This window comes from Sinohyriopsis cumingii, chromosome 15 (assembly GCF_028554795.1).
Source record: "Sinohyriopsis cumingii isolate HCF-2022 chromosome 15, ASM2855479v2, whole genome shotgun sequence".
In the NCBI taxonomy this organism is placed as follows: Eukaryota; Metazoa; Mollusca; class Bivalvia; order Unionida; family Unionidae; genus Sinohyriopsis; species Sinohyriopsis cumingii.
Genome location: NC_142975.1, coordinates 26418086 through 26431422, shown reverse-complemented (window position 1 = coordinate 26431422; position 13337 = coordinate 26418086). Strand labels below are relative to the sequence as shown.

The 13337-nt window shown below is 35.3% G+C and overlaps 1 long non-coding RNA gene across 1 annotated transcript; it reads left to right on the top strand.

The window, feature by feature from the left end:
- The first annotated feature begins 4741 nt into the window (after positions 1 to 4741).
- LOC149781443 (uncharacterized) lies at positions 4742 to 11269 on the top strand. Its single transcript, XR_016414509.1, has 3 exons — positions 4742 to 4923; positions 6632 to 6772; positions 11120 to 11269. It is a non-coding gene; the product is annotated as an uncharacterized LOC149781443 (long non-coding RNA).
- Positions 11270 to 13337: the final 2068 nt, after the last annotated feature.

The following is a 13337-nucleotide window of genomic DNA, read 5'->3' as shown; positions in this document are numbered from 1 at the left end:
TGCATTATGACAAAAGCGATTGTCAGAGTGATACAATGCATACTGACAAAAAGAAATTGCCAGATTGATTGAGTGCATAATGACAAAAGCAATTGTCAGAGTGATTCAATGCATAATGTCAAAAGCGATTGCCAGATTGATTCAATGCATGATGACAAAAGCAATTGTCAGTGTGATTCAATGCATAATGACAAAAGCGATCGACAGATTGATTCAATGCATAATAACAAAAGCAATTACCAGACCGTTACAATGCATAATGCCAAAAGCAATTGCGAGAGTGATTCAATGCATAATGACAAAAGCAATTGCCAGATTGATTCAATGCATAATGACAAACGCAATTGCCAGATTGATTCAATGCATAATGACAAAAGAAATTGCCAGATCGATTCAATGCATAATGACAAAAGCAATTGTCAGAGTGATTCAATGCATACTGACAAAATAAATTGCCAGATTGATTCAATGCGTAATAAAAAAAAAAATTACCAGACCGTTACAATGCATAATGACAAAAGCAATTGTCAGAGTGATTCAAACCATAATGACGAAAGCGATAGCCAGATTGATTCAATGCATAAATACAAAAACAATTACCAGACCGTAAAATGCATAATGACAAAAGCAATTGCCAGAGTGATTCAATGCATAATGACAAACACAATTGCCAGACTGATTCAATGATAATGACATAATAAATTGCGAGACTGATTCAATGCAAAATGACAAAAGCAGTTGCCAGATTGATTCAATGCATAATTACAAAAGCAATTGTCAGATTGATTCAATGCATAATAACAAAAGCAATTACCAGACCGTAAAATGCATAATGAGAAAAGCAATTGTGAGAGTGATTCAATGCATAATGACAAAAGCATTTGCCAGATTGATTCAATGAATAATGACAAAAGCAATTGCCAGATTGATTCAATGCATTATGACAAAAGCGATTGTCAGAGTGATCCAATGCATACTGACAAAAAGAAATTGCCAGATTGATTCAGTACATAATGACAAAAGCAATTGTCAGAGTGATTCAATGCATAATGACAAAAGCGATTGTCAGATTGATTCAATGTATGATGACAAAAGCAATTGTCAGTGTGATTCAGTGCATAATGAAAAAAGCGATTGCCAGATTGATTCAATGCATGATGACAAAAGCGATTGTCAGAGTGATCCAATGCATACTGACAAAAAGAAATTGCCAGATTGATTCAGTGCATAATGACAAAAGCAATTGTCAGAGTGATTCAATGCATAATGACAAAAGCGATTGTCAGATTGATTCAATGCATGATGACAAAAGCAATTGTCAGTGTGATTCAGTGCATAATGAAAAAAGCGATTGCCAGATTGATTCAATGCATGATGACAAAAGCAATTGCCAGATTGATTCAATGCATAATGACAAAATAAATTGCCAGACTGATTCAAAACATAATGACAAAAGCAATTGTCAGAGTGATTTAATGCATAATGACAAACGCAACTGACAAATTGATTCAATGCATAACGACAAAAGAAATTGCCAGATTGATTCAGTGCATAATAACAAAAGCAATTACCAGACCGTTACAATGCATAATGACAAAAGCAATTGTCAGAGTGATTAATGCATAATGACAAAAGCAATTGTCAGAGTGATTCAAATCATAATGACAAAAGCGATTGCCAGATTGATTCAATGCATAATAACAAAAGCAATTACCAGACCGTTACAATGCATAATGACAAAAGCAATTGTGAGAGTGATTCAATGCATAATGACAAAAGCAATTGCCAGATTGATTCAATGAATAATGACAAAAGTAATTGCCAGCTTGATTCAATGCATTATGACAAAAGCGATTGTCAGAGTGATCCAATGCATACTGACAAAAAGAAATTGCCAGATTGATTCAGTGCAATAATGACAAAAGCAATTGTCAGAGTGATTCAATGCATAATGACAAAAACAATTGTCAGAGTGATTCAATGCATAATGACAAAAGCGATTGACAGATTGATTCAATGCATAATAACAAAAGCAATTACCAGACCGTAAAATGCATAATGACAAAAGCAATTGTGAGAGTGATTCAATGCATTATGACAAAAGCGATTGTCAGAGTGGTCCAATGCATACTGACAAAAAGAAATTGCCAGATTGATTCAGTGCATAATGACAAAAGCAATTGCCAGAGTGATTCAATGCATAATGACAAAAGCAGTTGCCAGATTGATTCAATGCATAATGACAAAAACAATTGCCAGATTGATTCAATGCATACTGACAAAAACAATTGTCAGAGTGATTCAGTGCATAATGACAAAAGCAATTATCAGAGTGATACAATGCATAATGACAAAAGCGAATGTCAGATTGATTCAATGCATGATGAGAAAAGCAATTGTCAGTGTGATTCAATGCATAATGACAAAAGCGATTGACAGATTGATTCAATGCATAATAACAAAAGCAATTACCAGACCGTTACAATGCATAATGACAAAAGCAATTGCGAGAGTGATTCAATGCATAATGACAAAAGCAATTGCCAGATTGATTCAATGCATAATGACAAAAGAAATTGCCAGATTGATTCAATGCATAATGACAAAAGAAATTGCCAGATTGATTCAATGCATAATGACAAAAGCAATTGCGAGACTGATTCAATGCATAATGACAAAAGCAATTGCCAGATTGATTCAATGCATAATGACAAAAGAAATTGCCAGATTGATTCAATGCATAATGACAATGCATAATGACAAAAGAAATTGCCAGATTGATTCAATGCATAATGACAAAAGAAATTGCCAGATTGATTCAATGCATAATGACAAAAGCAATTGTCAGAGTGATTTAATGCGTAATGACAAACGCAATTGCCAGATTGATTCAATGCATAATGACAAAAGCAATTGTCAGATCAATGCATAATGACAAAAACAATTACCAGACCGTTACAATGCATAATGACAAAAGCAATTGTCAGAGTGATTCAAATCATAATGACAAAAGCGATTGCCAGAGTGATTCAATGCATAATGACAAACACAATTGCCAGATTGATTCAATGATAATGACATAATAAATTGCGAGACTGATTCAATGCATAATGACAAAAACAATTGTCAGAGTGATTCAATGCATAATGACAAAAGCGATTGCCAGAATGATTCAATGCATAATAAAAAAAACTATTTCCAGACCGTTACCATGCATAATGACAAAAGCAATTGCCAGATTGATTCAATGCATAATGACAAAAGCAATTACCAGACCGTTACAATGCACAGTGACAAAAGTAATTGTGAGAGTGATTCAATACATAATGACAAAAGCAATTGCCAGATTGATTCAATGCAAAATGACAAAAGCAGTTGCCAGATTGATTCAATGCATAATGACAAAAGCAATTGTCAGATTGATTCAATGCATAATGACGAAATAAATTATCAGATTGATTCAATGCATAATGACAAAAGTAATTGCCATATTGATTCAATGTATAATGACAAAAAGCTATTGACAGAGTGATTCAAAGCATAATGACAAACGCAATTGCCAGATTGATTCAATGCATAATAACAAAAACAATTACCAGACCGTTACAATGCATAATAACAAAAGCAATTGCCAGATTGATTCAATGCATAATGATAAAATAAATTGCCAGATTGATTCAATGCAAAATGACAAAAGCAGTTGCCAGATTGATTCAATGCATAATGATAAAAGCAATTGCCAGATTGATTCAATGCATAATGACAAAAGCAACTGCCAGATTGATTCAATGCATAATAACAAAAGCAATTACCAGACCGTTACAATGCATAATGACAAAAGCAATTGTCAGAGTGATTCAATGCATAATGACAAAAGCAATTGCCCGATTGATTCAATGCATAATGGCAAAAGCAATTGTCAGAGTGATTCAATGCCTAATGACAAAAGCAATTGCCAGTTTGATTCAATGTATGATGACAAAAACAATTACCAGACCGTTACAATGCATAATAACAAAAGCAATTACCAGACCGTTACAATGCCTAATGACAAGAGCAATTGCCAGAGTGATTCAATGCATAATGACAAAAGCAATTGCCAGATTGATTCAATACATGATGACAGAAACAATTGCCAGATTGATTCAATGCATAATGACAAAAGCAATTGCCAGATTGATTCAATGCATAATAACAAAAGCATTTACCAGACCGTTACAATGCATAATGACAAAAGCAATTATCAGAGTGATTCAATGCATAATGACAAAAGCAATTGCCTGATTGATTCAATGCATAATGACAAAAGCAATTGCCAGATTGATTCAATGCATAATAACAAAAACAATTACTAGACCGTTAGAATGAATAATTACAAAAGCAATTGACCGATTGATGCAACGCATAATGACGAAAGCAATTGTCATAACGATGTAATACAGTTTCACGCAATCGATCACATCCTATGCTGCTATGTACAAACACTATTGAAAATCTACGATTGTTGACACTTGTAATGTTTTTTTTGTTGTTGTATTTTTATTTTGTTTTGTTTTTGCTTCGTTCCTTTCTTGTTTCCTTCCTTCGTTCCTTCCTTTTGATGCTTACGGGTTTTGAATTGACCAGCAGATCTTTTATATAGTACACATTCATGCAGAAGAAATGGTGAAATTTAAATTTGAAGTGTACGGTAATTGATGACGATCAGGTGAGCTAAAAGGCAGGTAGCGAGCGAAAACACCTCAGATCGGATCTACAAGGTAGACGGAGTGTTGCCGTCGTCTGATTGTTATACGTCTCGAGCCCCAGCTGGACTGGTACTCTGACATTATTCTGCCAGGACGATGTTGCTTTCGGCCCAGATACTAGCTGTCATCCTGGTTGTGGTCATTTCGACAGGGATAGCTTCAGCCTTTTCCATAGGTCAGATTCTACATCAATTTTATCGTTTCCTATTTAATTATTTCATACAGAAATTCAGAGATTTTATTATTCATCCTAAGGATTATTGCCAATTTCAGTAAATACATTGATTATTCAGAGAGAACGCAGGGCTTAAGATTAACTGGCCTGTAGCATTAATTTGTCAACACACCATGCTTATTGCGTATTAACTATTATCTCGAAAATGACGTATACGTTAACAGTATCATAAATTGTCCTAGTGTATTGGAATTAAAGTTTGATAAATTTTCGATATTTGCGATAATGTATTTTTTTTACATTTGCATTTGATATGTTGTTGTTGTTGTTGTTGTAGGGTTTAACGCCATTTTTCAGCACACGATAGGCTATACATGGCGGCCAGTATTAATGGTGGAGGAAGAACCCGGGAAAACCCCGGAAAGAACCACCGACCCATGAGAACATTTGATATGTACGACTGTAAATGTTTACATGCATTTAGACTGTGCGTGTGTACATACATGGATATACGCTTTTACAAGGAAAATTGTAAGCAAACGAAAGACAATTTGTCCTTTTCAAGTTAAACATTTTCATAGTAAATGATCCAACTGTAGACATGATATATGATTATACTTATGAACAAAGGAAACATGGGAGAGGTATAATTATGAATTTCAAACATTATTAAAGAAGCAGGGGAACCTCAAACAGTTGCAAAGAAATTCGTATTCAGTCATGTCGTGGCGATATAACGTTACAACCGTAATATTTTATAACTAGTATTTTTTCTTTACTTTGTTTGCACGTATTCGTGTTAAAATAAACGATCTTCTTCATTTCTGAAATAAAACCTTACTAACATTTAGAGGTATCACATAAATCTGAAAGCAGAAAATAACAAACAAAAAGAATTGTAAAACTTAAGATGTTTTCTTTGGTACGTTGAAAGCAAAAACACGTACAAATAGCGTATATGAGAAAATATGTTAATCAACTACACATTCTTCTATTCTTTTTACATGGATTCTTACATGCTTAGGCCATTTTTGAACTGATGTGGCCGTATTGTTTTGTAAAGTTAGCTATTTTAAAATATCGGAGTTTAATGTAACAACTGAATACGGTTTTTATTTTATACGAGTTCATTCGGCACCGCAGTAGACAAATTGCATGTAACTCCTGTTGTAAATGGTAGACACATCGTCTGATCATAAGTGTGTATTATTATTAACAGTCCCAAATGAATTTTAACAAGATTAGTCTTCTCGAAAAAGTGGAGCAAGCTCTGCCAACCACATGAAGATTCCACTGAGATCAGTGATTTTCTTTTTCTTGATTGTTTAGGAATAAAGGCGTTTGCAGTAAAAACGTGAAAATCTTTAGTGAAATTTTTAAAAAATATTAAACAAAATAATGCCAGAATTATATATTTCAAACCGTTTGTAACGTACCGAAAATTGATTGTCGCTTTTGCATAGACAATGGAACACTGTATAGTGCGGTCTATATATAATTACGTAACTCTTGACACATAAATTGAAACTTAATTGACTGCAGGTCATATACATTTCTCTTATGCGATAATTCTATTAAAGACTGCAACGCATGACCTATAGATGAAATTTTGAATTGCACTACGTTTTCCGAAAACATTTGTACTTCACAAACCGCAAAGGGTCCAGAAATTTGTTTGGTAAAGTCATTTTGCTCTGTTCTGTTGAAGCCTTTTGGTTGGGTGATGACGATGACGGAGACAGCCATTTCATCAGGCACGAATATTCCAGTTTCCCGTTATACTCCTTCATTTTTGACGACTTGTGGGATTGACAGGGGTGCTCTGCCATCTGATAAATTACGCCAATAGGTAAAACTTATTAGATACGTTCGTCTCTTGACCTTTTAATTAACTTCAGCGTTAATTGGACTCTCCTTCTTCTTCTTTTTATTTCTGTGCAGTTTTTGTACTAGCATCTTCACAGTTTGTCACCTCACTGACCTGTTCTTTAAATCATTTACAATGAAATACATTCTGATTGGAACAAATTCCAACGATGAAAGACAAAGTGAAACCTTTCTCTCTTAATTTTGTTTCTGTGACAGACCATTACCAATGTACACTGAGAACATAAATTACACTTTATAAAATTGCAAAAGACAAGTCGACTGAGTGTTTCTTTTATCTTTTATGTTTTTTCTCTATGCCTTCTAAATTAGAATACAACCCACACATACCTGTTTTGAAATGAATTCGAAACGCGTTATCCTAATTGTGTTCATGTAAATTTAATTTCCCGATTTCTTCTGCCTCTCTGGTTGTTAAATTTTAAATCAAATACAATTTCTCAAACCCCTTTTTATGACAAAAATTGGAACAGTCTTAATAACTAAAATATTCACCATTTTTTATATAACTCTTTCGTCTTTAAACACAAAATTGTCGCATGGTTCCCAGAAAAAAATAATGCATATTTGTAAGAAATATATAGATATATCAGTATACTTTAAAATACATTAGCTAAATATAATATCAATGTATCAAAAACATTAAAGGAAAGGCGCAATCTATTTTCTAATAATAATAATAATAGAAACACTCTTCCCTTAAAATATCATTTTCGTCCCAAGCAGCCTCATTTTGAGGAGCAGAGGGAGAGACCATTTCAATTAACCCAATTCTTATATAAATCAATTGTCCATTCACAAAAGACAAGATAACATGGCTATATTGGAGGGGAGTATCTTCTTCGTTCCTTTAATTATAGCGTTATGTTCGACAATAATAGCTGTCAAGTCCTTGCAGTTTATTATATTTCTTTAATAACTTTTTATCTCGTCAAACTACTACTACTACTACTACTACTACTAATCATAATTTGTTAATATTTGGATTGGCATAACTCCACCCAACTTCCCATACATTTCTATGCTACAATACATTTGACAGCTACGCTCAGTTTATCCAAATACTTTGCTTTCGATATCGAAGCAACGTGGATTTAGTTTAATAAGTATTGGAGACATATTAAGATTTTTGAAGTAATTAATTGCCCTACAGGTTTTATCCTTGATCTTTTCAATACACACCACTTTTTATGCTCCTATTAATTTTTGAAGTGTAGAAGTAGAAATAATGTATATACAGAGTCTCGAATTTATCCTGCTTGAAACTCTGATAAGGAGAACCTAGTTTCTCTCAAAAGGAGAGAGAGAGAGAGAGAGAGAGAGAGAGAGAGAGAGCACAGGTGGGAAGAATACATTTTCTTTAAAGATAACAGGATTTAGAGTTTCAATTAGCATTATGATGGATAAATTATGACCTGAAAATATGCACAGTCTGCAAATAACACCTTGTTATAGAGGGGGCGGTTTATGTGGATAGTCTGCAAATAACATCTTGTTACAGAGGGGCGGTTTAACTGGCCAATCTGCAAATAACACTTTGTTACAGAGGGGAGGTTAATGTGGCCAGTCTGCAAATAACATTTTGTTTCAGGGGGTGGGGCTGGGCGGTTTATGTGGCCAGTCTGCAAATAACATTCTTTTTCAGAGGGTGGGTGGGTTCGTTTATGTGACCAGTCTGCAAATAACATCTTGTTACAGAGGGGTGGGTGGGCGGTTTATATGGCCAGTCCGCAAATAACATCTTGCTACAGAGGGACGGTTTATGTGGCCAGTCTGCAAATAACATTTTGTTTCAGAGGGGGTGGGTGGGCGGTTTATGTGGCCAGTCTGCAAATAACATTCTTTTTCAGAGGGTGGGTGGGTTCGTTTTTATGTGACCAGTCTGCAAATAACATCTTGTTATAGAGGGGTGGGTGGGCGGTTTATATGGCCAGTCCGCAAATAACATCTTGCTACAGAGGGACGGTTTATGTGGCCAGTCTGCAAATAACATCTTGCCACAGAGAGGGCGGTTTATGTGTTCAGTCTACAAATAACACCTTGTTACAGAAGAGGTGGGCTGTTTATTGATATTTCAAGGCTAAATGAGATAATTTCATGAAATTTCCAGTACTATCTGTTTCAGAACTTTAAACTACTTCTGCAACTTTTAGGTTTGTGTCTGAAGAAGTATATATCGATTCTTTAGTTTTAATCATAATCTAACGTTAAACTTTTCTGTGATTTACAGATCCCTTATTAGCGTAATTTAGTGACGTTTCACATAAGCATTTGTAAAACAAAGCTATTTTGGAATGGTATTTTATTATGTTGGTTGTTAGCAGACGTCTTTATATAAATTATGCATCCCAAACCAGCTCAAATATGCATAGGTACAGGTTAGTAACGATTGCATGTTTTCAGGATGTTGCGATTTTTACGTGTGAATTTGGCTCTTTTGATGATTACTTACAGTGTAAAATATGCAACGTGTTACAGTGTAAAATATGCAACGTGTTACAGTGTAAAATATGCAACATGTTACAGTGTAAAATATGCAACGTGTTACAGTGGAACCCATGGATATGTTGCAGCAACTAAATTTCTTTAAAGTTATTCCTATATAACCAAGGTAATGTAAAATAAAACAATTTGAATAACACTAAATTGAATATTCAATTCACCTGGGATCTTTCAAGACGACTAGACACTTCGCTCAAGAAATTACAGTGTCCGTTCACGCCTCTAATAATCTTACAATAGCGTGATAGCTTTGTCCGGAAAAGTTATGTACTTGTTTGACATGTCTTGTAAAATAAAATAGCATGCGCATGCAATCGTGCAATCATTAGAGGCATTAATAAATGTCAGAAAATGACAAATAATCTATTAGATATATCCTTGTATAAATGCTCACCTGTTACCGATAATTATTATAATCCTTTGCTTGTCTCATTTGCTACTATTGAGAATTTAATATATAGGTAGATACTGAGTTACGATTAAGTCTCTTCAGCGCTTTCTGTAAAATGTACTTCCCAGTTGATAATAATGGTTACTTCTCTCGATAAAAGGTTTGTTGAATGTACTCGCCTATTCAAATTTCTGCTTCAATACCAATTAGACAACACAAACGACGAAAATTCACAAGTATGAGATATCGCCAGACTGGTGCTCTTGACTTTTCTTTAATAGGACCTGTAGAGAAAGTCACGAATCGATTGGTGGTCACTAAACTTTTGATTTGATGTCTCTATCTCTGATTGTGACAACCCATACGTTTAATTTTTGTAAGATAATTTATCTAATAGATAATAAATTAGAAATTTTACAGCAAACCTTTGTTGTTGGAAGGTTAAAGTAAGCATAACCTCTATTAAACAAAGGTATTGTTGAACATAATCTCTTAGGAAATTGTTTGATTTGAAACCAGTGAGATAGTTTTGGAAATACACGTACTGGAAAATGTTTGAAAGGATGAATATTAGTGACTTATGCTTAACATACATACATACATACATACATCCATACATACATACATACATACATAAACACACACACATACATACATACATACATACATACATACATACATACATACACACACACACACACATACATACATACATACATACATACATACATACATACATACATGCATGCATGCATGCATGCATGCATGCATACATACATACACACAAAATCACACACACACACATAGATAGATAGATACATACATACATAATACATACATACATACATACATACTCGAGGATAATATTCTTGATAATACTTCCTTCCTCTCTGCTTACGCCTCACAACATGCAGTCAGACAGTAAATCACATTTCAGGGACTGGCTGTGTGAAATGGTGGGGTGTGGAGGGCGATCAGGGCTACCGGCGAAGGAGAAGGCCATAATGAACATTTTTGTGCTACTTCAATTTCATAGCGTTTCGCATTCACTTTAACGGGGTAAATTCTTCATGAATTCACGAAACTAATGTGTGTGTGTGGGGGGGGGGGGGGGGCTTGATAAGCGATGTTGGCAACTGACATAAGATCTGTTCGCTGTCGCATAGTAGGGGCAACACTAAATTATATTGCCCCCGGACGCCTCGAACCATCGCAACGCTACTGATCCAGAAGTACAGACAAACAAATGAACTGACCATCAAATTAGCTTTACAGGTTGGCGATACAGAAAAGAAGAAAGAGCTGTGACCAAGTTTGCTAATGTACTATGTTCCATAAAGTCCTATTATTCTTTGTTCATACGTTAATACATTTTATAGCTTATCAATCTGTATTCTATTTTGTGTTTCTTTTTAGGAACGAGAAATTGATGAAACCAATGATGAACTAATGGGCCTACACGTTTTTTTGAACAGCTTCGTCTACATACAGATTTCGTTCTTATTACACATGTACGCGGGCGTACCTTGCTTCTAGTCACCCAGCAATAAAAAAAATGTATCAGTTCGTTAGCACTCTATCTCTATCCTCCCATTCTCATCTCTCTCTGTCTCTGTTTGTCTGTCTCTCTCTCACTGCAGCGAGGCCGTTCCGGTGGCTTAGTGGTTAAAGCGTCCGCCTTGCATGCGGAAGGTCGCAGGATAGAACCCCGACCCAGTCATACCAAAGACTTACGAAAATGGTACTTATGGCTGCCTTGCTAGGCACTCATCATTAAAGAGGTTAGTCTTAGGACTGGTCGGCCTTGTGTTAGGATAATGTGATTGGGTGCGACATGATGCTACATGTCTGCGGTACGACGCCACAGTGTTAGACATCACTATAAACTGTCACATTACAGACATCGTAGCGATATGACTGTAAAATTGTTAAAGCTACGTTAAAAATCCAAATCACACACACACACACACACACACACACACACACATTGCAGAGTTTTCTAAAGGGTGATTTTGAAGAAGACGGCCGCATATCCAGAACTTATGAGCGTATTTCGCCATGAGCAGTGTACAGTTTCAACTCTAAGCAACGTTCCCTCTAATTATTTGGTAGTCGTGTGCGCAGAAAAGTTCTTACATGCAACATATCAGAAGCAGAATACATATGTGTGCACAGTGCCCACTCCGCAGTCAACCATCTTAAACTTACTTTGATTATGCGATTAAAAAGATAGTATTTGTCGGAAATAATATAACTAAGAATTATTATAAATGTGAAAAATATATATTATTATCAATACATGAGAAACTGTTTCAAACGTTTTATTTAAGTTCATCTTTCAAACATTTCTTTGATTAGTCTACGTTTTGTTACAAGGCAGGGGTCTTCACGTAACCGAGCGGTTGTCAAACCCTGGCGCGATTCCCGCTAGAAGTCATGAGTTTACCCCAAATTTCCAAAGACTTCCATACAACTTCAGTTGTAAATTAGAAAGTCCGAAATGTCCGTTCTATACATGAATTTAACTATAATCAATGCAAGACCACATATCTCACAACCTAACAAATATCTATAAACCGCACATCTGCGTGGTTTCTCTTCGTTAGGTTTCCGTACCACCAGCAGTTCACGCCGTAGAAACTATACAACTGTTCTCTACCACAGGGAACTATTTTAACTACGCTACCTTAGGTCAGTCAGTGTTATGGTTTCCAGGAACATTTCGCCAGTACAAACGCATCACATTTGTGACCATGGTGACATAAACGGTATCTGCCGAGTCCCTTCTTAATTATTCCTTTGTGTAATTTACCGGTTTCCTACCGTAAATACTGCCACTGCAGTCACACCACCAATGTACACCACTAGACTGTAATAGGGATTATGGTATGACAGGATCATTCATTCGGGTTTGACTTGAATTCACTACTAGTGAATATTGGCACCATGGAAACTCACTAACACTTCACTCCGTGACATTTGCTCATATGAACTGGCTAATGAATATTGCCATAGCACCGAATTTCAATAATGAGACAAGTAATCACAAAAATCTAAGAATTCCTTAAAACGGGGCGCTATAACCAAATGCGCATACTCCAGATTTATCACAATATGAATGTAGAATTGTAATTTGGGCCTAATATTTATAGTTTTTGTCTGCGATCCTTGGCATTTGCCCATTCAGAATAAACGCTGTCCAGGTCTATTAAGCTGCCTGTAAGGTCACGCCTCTTAATATGCATGAGCATATCTAGATGACCTTCTTTAAACCTATTCCTAAACTTTGTCTTTACAGCATTCATTAAACTCAGGGTCCACACTGTATGCCAGGAAAGTTCCTCTAATATCTATTAACTCTGCAAGATTTGAAAACTGTTCATTCTGAAGTGCAGATTTGACCATATCCTGAAAAATCTAGATCAATTTACTTTTGATTAGTTTTTCTCCAACAACAAACTTCTAATCATTGTATTGCTCAATGATACTGGTATTTTCACCAAGAATGACTTTGTATTTTGCACATAGGTTCTTAACCTGCCCAATACCAAATTTGCAATCACACTGGGCAAGTGTTGCACAATCAAAAGCTGACCACTCTTGTATTTCATTCTTTGGAAATCTGTCTGCCAGA